The sequence below is a fragment of the Semicossyphus pulcher genome, unplaced genomic scaffold (genome assembly GCF_022749685.1).
Source record: "Semicossyphus pulcher isolate SPU_LCO1_2020_fin unplaced genomic scaffold, fSemPul1.0.p SCAF_1, whole genome shotgun sequence".
NCBI lineage: Eukaryota > Metazoa > Chordata > Actinopteri > Labriformes > Labridae > Semicossyphus > Semicossyphus pulcher.
Genome location: NW_027211603.1, coordinates 25992377 through 26004619, shown reverse-complemented (window position 1 = coordinate 26004619; position 12243 = coordinate 25992377).

Genomic DNA, 12243 nt, shown 5'->3' with positions numbered 1-12243 from the left:
CACTCCTGTCCCCTGAAAACTTCAGAGGAGGTACTGTAAATTAAATGACCACCTGGAGGATGGAAGATGCTGCTGAATGTCAGTAAAGTATTACTCTGCAATGGAGATCGAACTTTTAAGTCGTACGCTGTCCTAGACAATGGCACAGAGAGGACAATCCTGCTGCATGCTGCAGCGCAGCAGCTTGGACTTGAAGGTTACTGAGGCCCTGTCCATCAAAACTGTGCAGCAGGAGCTCCAGGTACTGCATGGGGCGGCAGTGTCCTTCACCCTGTCTCCTGCTTCCCAGCCATGTTGAGTTTACCAGATCAAGGGAGCCTTCACGGCTAAGGAACTTGGGCTGGCGGAACACACACATCCTGTCAGTAGTCTGCAGGAAATACCGCCACCTACAAGGGCTGCCTTTGCAGAAAATAGACCAAGCCCATCAAGTTCTGCAAATCGGCTCTGATTCCCCCGATCTGATCACCCCAGTAGAACCAGTCAGACTTTGTCCCCCTGGTGGGCCAGCAGCCATCAAGACCAGGCTAGGATGGACTCTTCAGGGTCCGGCCCAGGAACTACAGCATTGGTTCACGGCACAGCAATGCTACTTCACGTTCACGCAGGCACCCTGAGAAGAAGAATACAGTCATGTTGAGCAACTGTGGCAGATACATGTCTTGCCATGGCACAACACAAAGGCCAGTACAATGTGCGGCAAGATCAGCAGGCTTCAGAGCTGCTCGAGGCTAAGACAGTGAGACTGGAGATTGAGGGTGTCAACAGCTATGACACTCCTCTGCTTCGCATCCCCACCATGCCTCAACTCTGCGCACCCAAGGAATGCTCCCACAGTTAAAAAGCACTGAGAGAAGGCTAGCCAAATCACTGAAGCAGGCTCCTGCATACATTGCAGAAATCAAGAGACTGGAGACATCTGGCTATGCTGTCAAACTGGAACCTGGATCAGAGGACACTCCTCCAAGCTGGTATACCACATCATATGGTCCAGCACAACAATAAGAACAGAGTTGTGCAACTGCTCTTTCCAGTTCAAAGGCCATAACCTCAACGAGCTCCTACTTCCAGGACCTGCCCTTGGCCCCTCTACCCTCGTGGTGCTGCTACGCTTCAGGGAACATTGCCATCTTCCACCTGGCACAGTCCTCATTTTGAATTTTGAATTGAATTTTAAAAGTTTATTTTGAACAAAAAAAATGTTCACCCCCAGCGTTCACGTTTTGTAAATAGCTAGTGATCTTGTGCCACTGTTTGTTGGTTTTAAAATAAAGAGGTAGTCAGGCAAACAGGTGGCGCGTTGCTATCTTGAGGACGCAGCAAGCGACTGCACCTTAGACCAACAAAAACCTGGTCTAATGTCTTATGGCGCAATCTGTGTTTGCGATTTAAAGGGTGCATTATGGGCATACATCGGCGAGTTTACAACACAAGTCTGCTTGTCACTCACACAGGGATGCACAGCAGCAGGAAAAAGCAGTGTGTTTGCAGATAGAGTTAAAAAAGCGTTGTTTAAGGGACAGACTGCAAGCTTTTGTTTGTTTGTTTCCTCAGCTCCTTAAATCATGATACTGCTTTCGATTTGTTACCGATCTGCTGAGAAGTACAGGAAGACGTGGAAAAGCTCACTGCTGCCTCTACTTCACCTCAGGGAGATTCCTGCTCGAGCCACACATGGGCCAAAAACTACCGAGACGGACACAAAGCTCTCCAAAATGTGCGCTCATTCTGACGCACGCTCTCTATAATACAGCAGAAACTGAGACACACTCACAAACATAAATGTATTACCATACTCTAACATAACCAGATTGTGTGCTTTGTAACTAGCAAAAATGCGTCAGACACGCCCTAAATTACCTTATGCCATGCGCTTTAGACTGTGCGCCTTCTGCCATCTAAATGGCGCCCTCTATCCTACAAGCTCCGAACTCCGACCTACCCACAGATCACTCTGAGCACCATGGACAAGACACTGGCCAGCCAATACAACCCCCTTGGCTATCTGGTACCCTTTACGACGAGAGCTAAGGTGGTAGTGCAACAGTTGTGGGCAAAGCCTAGAGAGTGGGATGACCCTGACTTACCCATTAACTTGCTGGCCTCACAACGGTCAACCCTAGTTCCCAAGTACCTGATGCAAATTCATTCACATCCCTGGCTGATCTCCTTAAAGCCACCATCCAGAGTCTGCACCGGGCGGCTGGCTCCATCCCCACTGCTAATGACTACTGGGAAGCTGAGAAGCTCCTCCTGCAGCAGGCACAGCGAGACTGCTTCCAGTCAGAACAGTGAAAGTAAAAGTAGGAGACTGTACCTACACGCGTCCAGTGGCCAGAGTCATCTGCCTTCCTGCCCTGCCCGACTAGAGACTCCTGCGACCCTTTTCTAGACTGTACAGATTTCTCTGAGAAATCTGGGGGCGGCTGTAGACAAGGCCATTCTCAGCACTGGACCTCTCGTTCTCTCTCTCTCTCACTCTAATTCTCTGCCTCTCTCTCTCACTTACTCTCACTCTCTCCGGTCCCCACTGCCTCTTTCCCCTGCTCGCACTTTTGTGAGGTGCGGACAATTGAGCTTCGTCCAATCAGCATTCGATTCAACGAACTGTTTAGTATATCGTTTACCACCGCAGCAGACCCGCATATTCAATGTCAGCAAATTGCCTTCGCAATAAATAATCCTGATTTCAACATCAGACATCTCTTATGGAATCTTTTACTGGATCCCCTACAGTGGGTCAATCCCCAGTCAACCAGTTTCCAGTGAATTTTAGTGGATGTGTAATGTGTTACACAGAAAAAAAAGCCTCAAAACATAGCAACTTGCATTGCAACTTTTTGAAAAAGCTGCCACAAAATCAGGCTTTTTTGGCCACAACAATCACATAAAAAAATACCAGCGAAATCCTCGAGGGACTCTTCACTGATGCTCTTTAGCTGGTACAGCATGTCACAAGGGGAAAGATGACCCAAGCTGCTGCTAGCTTGTTTTTAGAGGTAAACCATGACATTTGTGTAGGCTGATTTGGAGTTTGTTGTGGTGCTGAATGTAATCAAAATGAAGAGTCGAATCTTCAGACAGCCAAATCTGATTCAACTGACACAATTGTGTGGGAACAGCTCTACTGTCTACTTGTACAATTAGATTACTTGCTTATGGAGTCTGTGTAATGGCAGCAAATTCATGACTGTCATGAAAATTTTAAAGAGAATGTCTTTCCCTTGCTACGTAGAAGAAACTGAGGTGTATTTTACTTTTTGTTTCATATAACCAACCACAGCTGTGATTTTAAAAAATGGCTGTATGCGGTTATATTTTCGCACTCTTTTATCCTGTATTATTAAGGAGGATATACACCATGTCCCAGATCTACTCTACAAGTGATACATACTGCCTTTCTGGTTCCAGTTCTCACTCCCTGTCCTTCTATAGCCAAGATTCTGCTCATAAATTCATAGGCAGAACTTAATACATTCCACTTTCAATTTACTTTTTGAATACCTACAATCCATTTCCCCTCCCATGCAAGTGTTGGAGTGATGTGAAAATGACCTTTATTTGGGAGGTAATTGTGCAGGCCCTGTGCAAATGCCTGATTGTGATCTCTCTGTGCAGAGTGCTGGTTCAGCAAGGTTCCATCCCGTTCCTCAGCGTGGTCCTCTCTCTCCTCCCAAGGTGTCCTCTGGCTGCGCTGGCCTCTTTGAAGGCTCCCTCTCTATAATGGAATCACTCCATACACTTCCTGGACGAGGCACGGAGAAGCACTAATTCCACACTGATAAAGATCCCCCTTCCTCTCATTTCATAAGTCTTCCACTAGATACGAAGCTGTGCTAGATTAGATATGTCACTCCACCCCCCTCATCCCCTGTAACACAAAAGTCCTCACAAGACCCAATGAGAAAAAAAAGAAAAGAAAAGAAAATTAATTTAATTGCTATTCAAGTGTGGGTGAACAAGGGGGAGGGCTGCACACTGGGGTGGAGACTGTTTCCTTCTTTCGTTCAGAACTACAAAAGGAAGATTCAGCCTTTAAAATCAGGAAACGTGTGTATTGTATTGAGGGAGACGAGCTGGAGGTCATCTCTAATATCTGTTAAATTCAGGGTGTAGTTGTCAGATGTGTCAGAGATTCCCCTCTTCCTTTCTAAGCTCAAACAGGAGGGGGGGTAGTTATGGTAATGAACCATGTGAGTGTATATCTGTGTGCACGCAGGTTTGAGCACACTTCTAGTCTAATGAAGGACACTAGGGGTTTAACTGCATATCTTTCACCGTGAGAGGTCTGTTATCCCCTATTATTACACGGCTGTGTTAAATACTTTATCCTGGTTGGTTAATTACTGTGAAATATATGAATTACTTGAAACAGACCGTTGTTATGAAGAACAGACCGTTGCTAGGGACACAGCTCTCACTGTTAGTGTAACAGACTGTTGCCAAATGGAAAACGGAAATATAATCATTTTTAAATTAATAAAATCGGTTCCAAATCAGTATTTTGTTTCAAATTATTGATTTCGTAAGTAAAGTACAGTGAGAAGGTTGTTATCGTGGAATGTAACCCCAACCTCCCTTACTTGTCACAAAGAGTTATACTGTATTAAGGAATACTTTCTCTATCTTACCTGTAAGTACATGTTTATTGTGCTAGTAGTGTTTTAAAGCTGAAAGAGGATGCATTATGCTCTCTGTGATCTCTCATTTAAATACACTTTAAAATGTCAGATGTCGGTGTTTTTGCTGTGATATCTAGACACAGTGGACACATTATACTTTCTTTCTGTATGACTTAACTTTGAGTGGAAAAAAAAGAAACTTTAGTACATCCACTTTCTGTTATACTCTGTGTGAATCTTGGCCTGGGTGGGTGTGAGAGTCAGAACGAACTAGAAAAGACTGATTTAAATATTTTCCCATCAAAGCTGACTAACTTCTTTAGGGCCTGAAACCAGTGACACTGTCTGCGCTGACATTTCCCTCCTCTTATTAATAGTAGATAAAGGAGAATTCATCAGCAAAACTTGTCAACATTGTAGCTCTAACCTAATAACCCAACTTTTAAAGGTCAGTATCCTAATATATCCACTCTGTTGTTAACTCGGACAAAAGAGGCACTTTTTTGGGCTAAATCTGTCTCACTGCCCTGATGTTTCGAAGCGAGGAGGAAGTGTCACGTTTTTGCCGCTTTGAATGAAATGTTGTGTCATGTGTGTCTCAGTCCTCTGCTTTCTCTTCCTGCTTCCTGTCTCTGTGTGCCGGCTAAAGGGGACTTCCCTCCAGATGTGAACCTTTTCATCTTCTAACAGCACTTTGACAACAAACCTGCGTGTCCATGGCCCTGTCATAGCAGTAGTAAAAATAACCTTTATGTTTTATAACAGTATGTAAGACTCATGTGTGACAGTGAGACTTTTAAAAAAGGACAAAGTCGCAGCAAAAGGAAAAGAAACAGAAAGTACAGATATTTCTCTGAAGAATCCACTTTATATAATACATTTCAACATTAAAGCAAAATAAGTTGCCTAAATTCAGGCAAAGGAGTTTCTTTGAAGTTTACACCGACTCTCCAAATAGAATATAACAAATCATTGAATATTTTCATTGTGATGGTCAGACCCTCCCATACCTTGAACTACCTTGTTGACCGCAACCGCAGAGCGATCTATAACGTCTAGCAGGTGTAGGGTTGCGTGTTGGTTCGTAGGAGAGATTGTGATTTATTTATTTATTTAGTTTCTGCCTGGTCACCAATAATTGTGAAACTTCAGCTAGTTTTTCTGGCTGGACACAGGAGCTGTCAGGCGTCATATTTCCCTCAGGTTCAAATGTGCTGTGTGCTTTGATAATAAATGGGGAGAGCTCAGGTGACCAGGCTTCAGAGGCCTATAGGTAGAGAGAACAGCACTTCCTGTATTTGAATTTGGCGTCTCTGCCGTATTTCACATATTGACTCAAAGTTCTGCAGCTCAGTGGTAACCCCTTTCCCCCCTTTAATGAGAGGAATAATTCACTGTTACATTTTCCACAGTCTCTTAAGGACTGCTGACCCGGACTGAGACTTAAATGTTTGATCAGATGTTGGGCATCGGTTTCACTTGACCTAAAATCTGAATATGACACATTAAAAAAGAGAAATAAAACTTTATTCACTCTGTTAATTTCACAGATATGTTTATAACCCAGATATTTTTAATACATTCTTTTATTGTATGTAGCCTAGATCATTAAGCCGGAAATATCTTCTGTGGAGCTGATGGAGGGAGGCAAAACCAGGACGGCGTTGTGCAGACCAATTTTCCACAGATGAAAATTCTCTGCTAAATGTTGCAGCGCACAAACAAACAAAACAACAGGAAAACCCTGGTCTGCCTTTTGTTTGTTTGTTGTATTTTCAGTTTGCGCACAGATTAAACATTGTAAATGAATGTGGTAATTAACGGCGGCTGTGTGAGTGTAGGCGCTGCTTTATCTACTTGTTTGTCTCAGATGAAAGGAGCATATTTTCTCTAAAACAAAAAGTGGGATTGTACTCGGCGCATCATACCCACTTGTTTACAATGATCTCCCATGGGGGCTCCCCTCTCTGTTTGTTAGTGCGTTTGCAAAGGGGAGACTTAAAATAACCCAGCAGCTCAAGCAGAGCACCATCTATAGGCAGACTGTGCTGTGAGTGTGTTCACAGCAGCCAGCTTTACTTTACTCATCCGTAAACAGCAGCAGCTTTATGCAGACCGTCTCATCCGCCTGTGTTTGATCTTTGATGCGTTGGTTTGAAAAGAAAAGGAAAAATACCTTACATTTTCCATATGTAGGCATGTATAGTGCAACTGTTAGCACAAGCATTACTTATTTTAAAAAGGGGCATGTGACTGGTAGTTGTTATATAGAGAGAACCAGTGGATACTAGGCTGTCAATGATCGTTAAATTCAGCGAAAGCTAGCACGTTAATGAAATATATTTTCAATGAACAAATAACTTAAATTCAATTGTTTTTTGTTGAAATGATATTCATCCAAGACACGATTAAACATTTTTTCAGATCTGAAAATTAATTGTAAAAATTTTTAATGAAAACACGGGGTGCCGGTTCACCTCAGGGGTTAAATCACGGGTCCCATATACAGAGGCTCGGCCCTTTGTCGCATGTCATCCCCCGCGCTCTTCCCCTGTTTCCAACACTATTCACTGTCCTCTCACTTAATAAAGGCATAAAAGGCAAAAAAAATAAAAAAATATTCTTAAATTCAAACACCTTTCATAAGGCCCAAACTATATAACATTATAGTAAATATAGAATGATTTTAAAAACAGACCAAGAAGTTAGTCAAAGTTAAAGAAGCAGCTTAACATAGCCTAAGTTAACCATATTTTATCTATTGCTGAAAATAGATAAAGTATGGTTACCTTAAGCTATAAAAATCTCCAAATAAATATACCCAAAATGGGGGCGCTGGTTTAGCTCAATTGGTAGAGCAGGCACTCCATATACAGAGGCTACAGTGCTCAATGCAGCGGCTGCAGGTTTGACTCCCCCTGCCTTGCGCTGCGTATCATTCCCCCACTCTCTCCTACCAGTATTTCCCGTCTCTCGTCAGCTGTCCTATAAATAAAGGTGAGAATTGCCAAACAAAAAACAAAATGAACAACTCTAATAGTCCAGGTGACTTTAAAAACTTTACTGCCAAGTCTGTTGTTATTAAGTTTTTGTTGTTTAACACAGCCATCCTTGCAATACACTGAATTTAAAGGAGATTTTACATTATATTACAAATTACAAGTGGAAAATGGAAGACACACTGAACACACACAGATCAGAGAGGGGTTTTTCCTTCTAACTGGCAGCTTCTTACACACACTTTCTCACACACACACACACACACACACACACACACACACACACACACACAAAAATATCAAAACAAAATAACAAACGTGCATACACAAGTCACCTAAGACCATACTTGACAACTTGCCAGTCATTGCTATAGTTAAAGCTATAACACAAGGGGAACCGTGAAAATAAATCAAATCCCTGCTTAAGTGTAAGTTCACTGGTCATACGTCATCCTGTATCCACCTTTTCATGCAGTTAAAGGTGCGACGATTCTTGTAGAGTAACACCTCCCCTGGGTTAGCAGCGTGTCTTACAGGACACTCCCTGACTCCACATAAGGAAATACGGCACGTTAAATAGTTGAATGCAGATTAAAAGGGATGGAAATAGACTGTTAAACAAGCCTCCCCTGCTTCACTCCATATGATGTTCCGTTAGGCCGAGTTATGACCTTTATAATCAAAGCATATGCTAATTACGGAGATATTATTAGACGGGTGGGAGTCTGTGCTCAGAGCTATGCTATCTCTGCCTGCACAGAATCCACAAATCAGGGGATTGTCAGTGAGAAGGTTGACCGATAAATGTCACATTGTCACCATTATGTCTCCTCCACACTTTATATAATTAGAGAGAGAGAAAAAGCAGCTCTGAAATGATTAGGCTGGTCTCTCTATTTTTTAAAGTTCCCCACCCTCTCCTCTACTGACCTGTGATTTATAAAAGCAGTCTTTCAGAGGGGCAAAAATACATGAATATTTATGACTGTGCCACCTCTGAAAGGGACGCTCCCCAATCAAGCGCATGAAGAATCGATCTCTTCAGAAGTTTTTTCATCCTCTTCCCTGTAACACTTCCCTTAACTCTGTGTTCTCCATCAGTTATTATTTCTGATGAGTTATATTCAGAGGGCGTTAAGTTACCTGAGTGGGACTACATGACCTTTGACTTACCACAGCGAACTAGATGCCAACATATCAGCTTTTGGTTTTTCTCTGTCTCCTTAGGTCATATTTTTTAGATCCCTTCGTTTTCTTTCTACCATGTTTCCTTTGTCTTTTTGCTTTTTTTCAGTTCCATGTGATGCGTTTTTGCCATGTTGACCTTTTTCAGGGTTAGATCTGCTAAGAAGGGAACAATCCCAGGCGCCGGTTTAGCTCATCGGTTAAAGCCCCATGCACAGAGACTCAATCCTCAACGCAGCGGCCCCGGGCTCAACTCCGACCCTCGGCCCCTTGCTGCAGGTCATCCCTACTCTCTTCCCATGTTTCCGACTCGATCCACTGTCCTATCGGATAAGGGTTAGTCTTTAAAAGAAAGGTAGGAGTCTCTTGATCAAATTCATACCCAAGATTTTTTTCTTCTACCTAGTGAATAACAATCAGAGCACTGAGGATGCCAAAGTTAGGAGTAAGATATGCAGTTTTTTTATGCAGGATCTGTAGGCACAGGACCAGATTTTGGTATCTGAGGTGCTATGGTTTCTGTTTGGTGTGCGTTTGTAGTCCAGGTAGTAATGACCAATCAAGTATCAGCAGGATTTGGATGCATGCAGGAAAAACAGTCCGTGTGGAGAGCAAAAGGGTCGAAGCGCAACCAACCATTCCTGTGCCCATCGGCCGTCATCTGATGACGATTAAGCTTTTTTTAAACCCCTTTAAACAGACTGCATGCAAGTGCAGCTAATAATCCACCTTAAGATGTCATATCTCAACTCCAACTCCATTTTTGCTGCTCTAGTTGCCAGTCGGACTATAAACACTGCAGCGCAAGAAAAAGGAAGCCTTGGCTGGAATTCCTTTACCGCTAACAGTTGGTGATGACGGATGTCCTTAAAAAGAGGCTATATCGTCGTCAGATGGTAGTCAAAGGGTTCTAAGATTGGGCGTTGGTGGATATTTCAGTGTACTGGATTCTGTTTCTTTCATGTTACAGTTGGTTTGTTTGTTTTTCTCTGATGTTGAAAATGTGCTTTGTTTCCTGTTTGTTTCATTGTTGTCTATTCTGCACACTTCACATTGTCTATCTTTGTCTCTTATTTACACACATACTCGAGCGCACCAGACATACACACATGCCAGGATCTAAATTGAACAGACCAGCATGGAGTAGGCCAATTACATCACTGCCCCAATTAAAATAAAACAACAGGACTCTTTCAAGCTGTCCTGCAGGGGAGAGAAAATGAGACGGGGGGAGAGACAGAAATGGCAATAATGAATCCCAATCCAGTCAGATCGTCATGATGTTCATTTTAATTAAAAAATTGGATTCGCTGCAATTAACTCCAAACTAGTCCCCCGTGGCTCAGTGAAGAAGAAAATGATTGGCTCTCAGTTTCCCGGCAACTCTGAGAGTTCCACAACATCCTGTGATAATCTCTCTTTAAATAGCTTTGACTGTTTCCTGTGAATATTTAGCTGTTTGTCACAAAAAAAAAATAATGCTTGATTGTGTTTATGTTGACATGAGTCATATTTACCCAAACCTTTCAAGTGTCTCCTTGACTTTTTGAAATTCACTCAGTGGGTGCGTCATAAAGGTGTAGAGGTGACTGGGTTGTCTGTGTGACACTCAGACTTCTTCACTGATCAATTTAAACACTCACTTATATTTGTACCTGTCAGCCTCCATTGACCTTGGTGTAAGTCAAGTGTCATGTCACTTTGAGTGACATTTTTCACTGAGTATGATGCATATGTGTTAATGTGTCTGTGTGTTATGTATGTATTGAAATGTGTGGAGAAGCCATCTGAGGGTATGGATTACTAAAGTGATGGGTGTTGAGTGGTTAAAGCCTCATGACTAATAACCTGTCAGGGTGGTACTCGACTCTACTTGGTCACACAGATCAACGCCTCTGTCTCCCTTTGTCTCCAACACACCCACATACGCACACGCACACACATACATTTTCATAATAAGCATAAGAAATGTAAGCATAATCAGGTGAAAAGTCACAGTCATCTATCATGATGAGAATATACATTTGTTAAAGGTACCCAGCGATGCAGTTTAAGCAAAACAAATGATGCATTGTTTCGGGGCATGTAACAATTAAATATAAATAAGATAAGATGATTATTAACAGTTTTACAAATCCAATATTTACATCTTTACTTTTTTATCATAAAACAGATACATACTGGCATACTGGGACATTTTAATGGAGGAAAATCATCTTGTCAGGTTTGATAAAGAATCTAAATGTGACTCTGTTTCTGAATAACCTCAAACCTCGTTTGGCATTTCTGTACTCGTACAATATATCTACAATGAGGTAATATCAATGTATCAGCCCCGTCATGTACATGTAGCTTCATATTAAGTATTACACGACCATAAAATTGGCACAGAGACTCATGAAACTCAAAATCGGAGTAAGAGACAGTGATCCATTTTTTAGTCCCTAATATGGCTCACTTAGCAAAACACTTTGCCTTAAATTTCCCATAGTGCAACCGTAACTTGATTTAGTTTGACCCATTCTACCTGGAAAGTGCCCATTCCTACATTATAGTTTGTTTTTTTATTCATTTATTTTGGCTTTTGCCTTTATTTTATATGACAGCTGAAGAGAGACAGGAAATGTGGGGAGTAGAGAGTGGGGGACCAAATGATCGGCAGACCGGGAGTCGAACCCGCGATCAGTGTGTCGAGGACCATACTGTCCTACTGTTTGCAACACAGGTCCTGTCATAAAATTCAAGGGTCCAAACCCTATCCAAGATATCCGTCCTCAGAGTTATCTCCTCAGACTTTAGAGAGCTTTCTCTAGATACAGACATGGCATGGTGTACATTTTTTTAGAGGAGAAATACTGCCTATTATGACAAGTAAATGAAACATAATGTGTAAAAATTGTTGGACTGAACCTTTAAATTTGGGACACATCAGAGCTGTGTACACTGTTTTCTGATATTCCAACGTGAGCTTAGAACCTTGCATGAGTGCAGCAGCGTTTTTCTGGTGATGAATTGACCTGACGCCAACCTGAAGGCTCTCACTGGCAGAGATAAAAATGAACAAGCAAACTACACCAAACAAAGGTGTACACACACGTGCATGCTCACATGAACAGAGACGAGAGCGGTTTTGGTACTTCTGTTCTCATTTTTTTTCTTTCCGGTTCCTTTTTTTCTTTGAGAGCGGGCTAAGATAAATATTCACTTATTAAAGCGTAACTGGAATTGACTGTGTCATGCATCAGGCTAATAGCTGAAAGCCATGGTTCAATACGGCGGAGTTGGGACAGGCCTCGCTAATGGAAGAAGTGACGTGGTTGCAGCCCAAATGTCATTCATCAGACCGCACACTGTTCGTTAGGGGCTACAAAGCCCTGCCATCTCACACACTCAGGCTCATCTATTAACCCTAGGCAACAGCACCCGCTGGATTATGG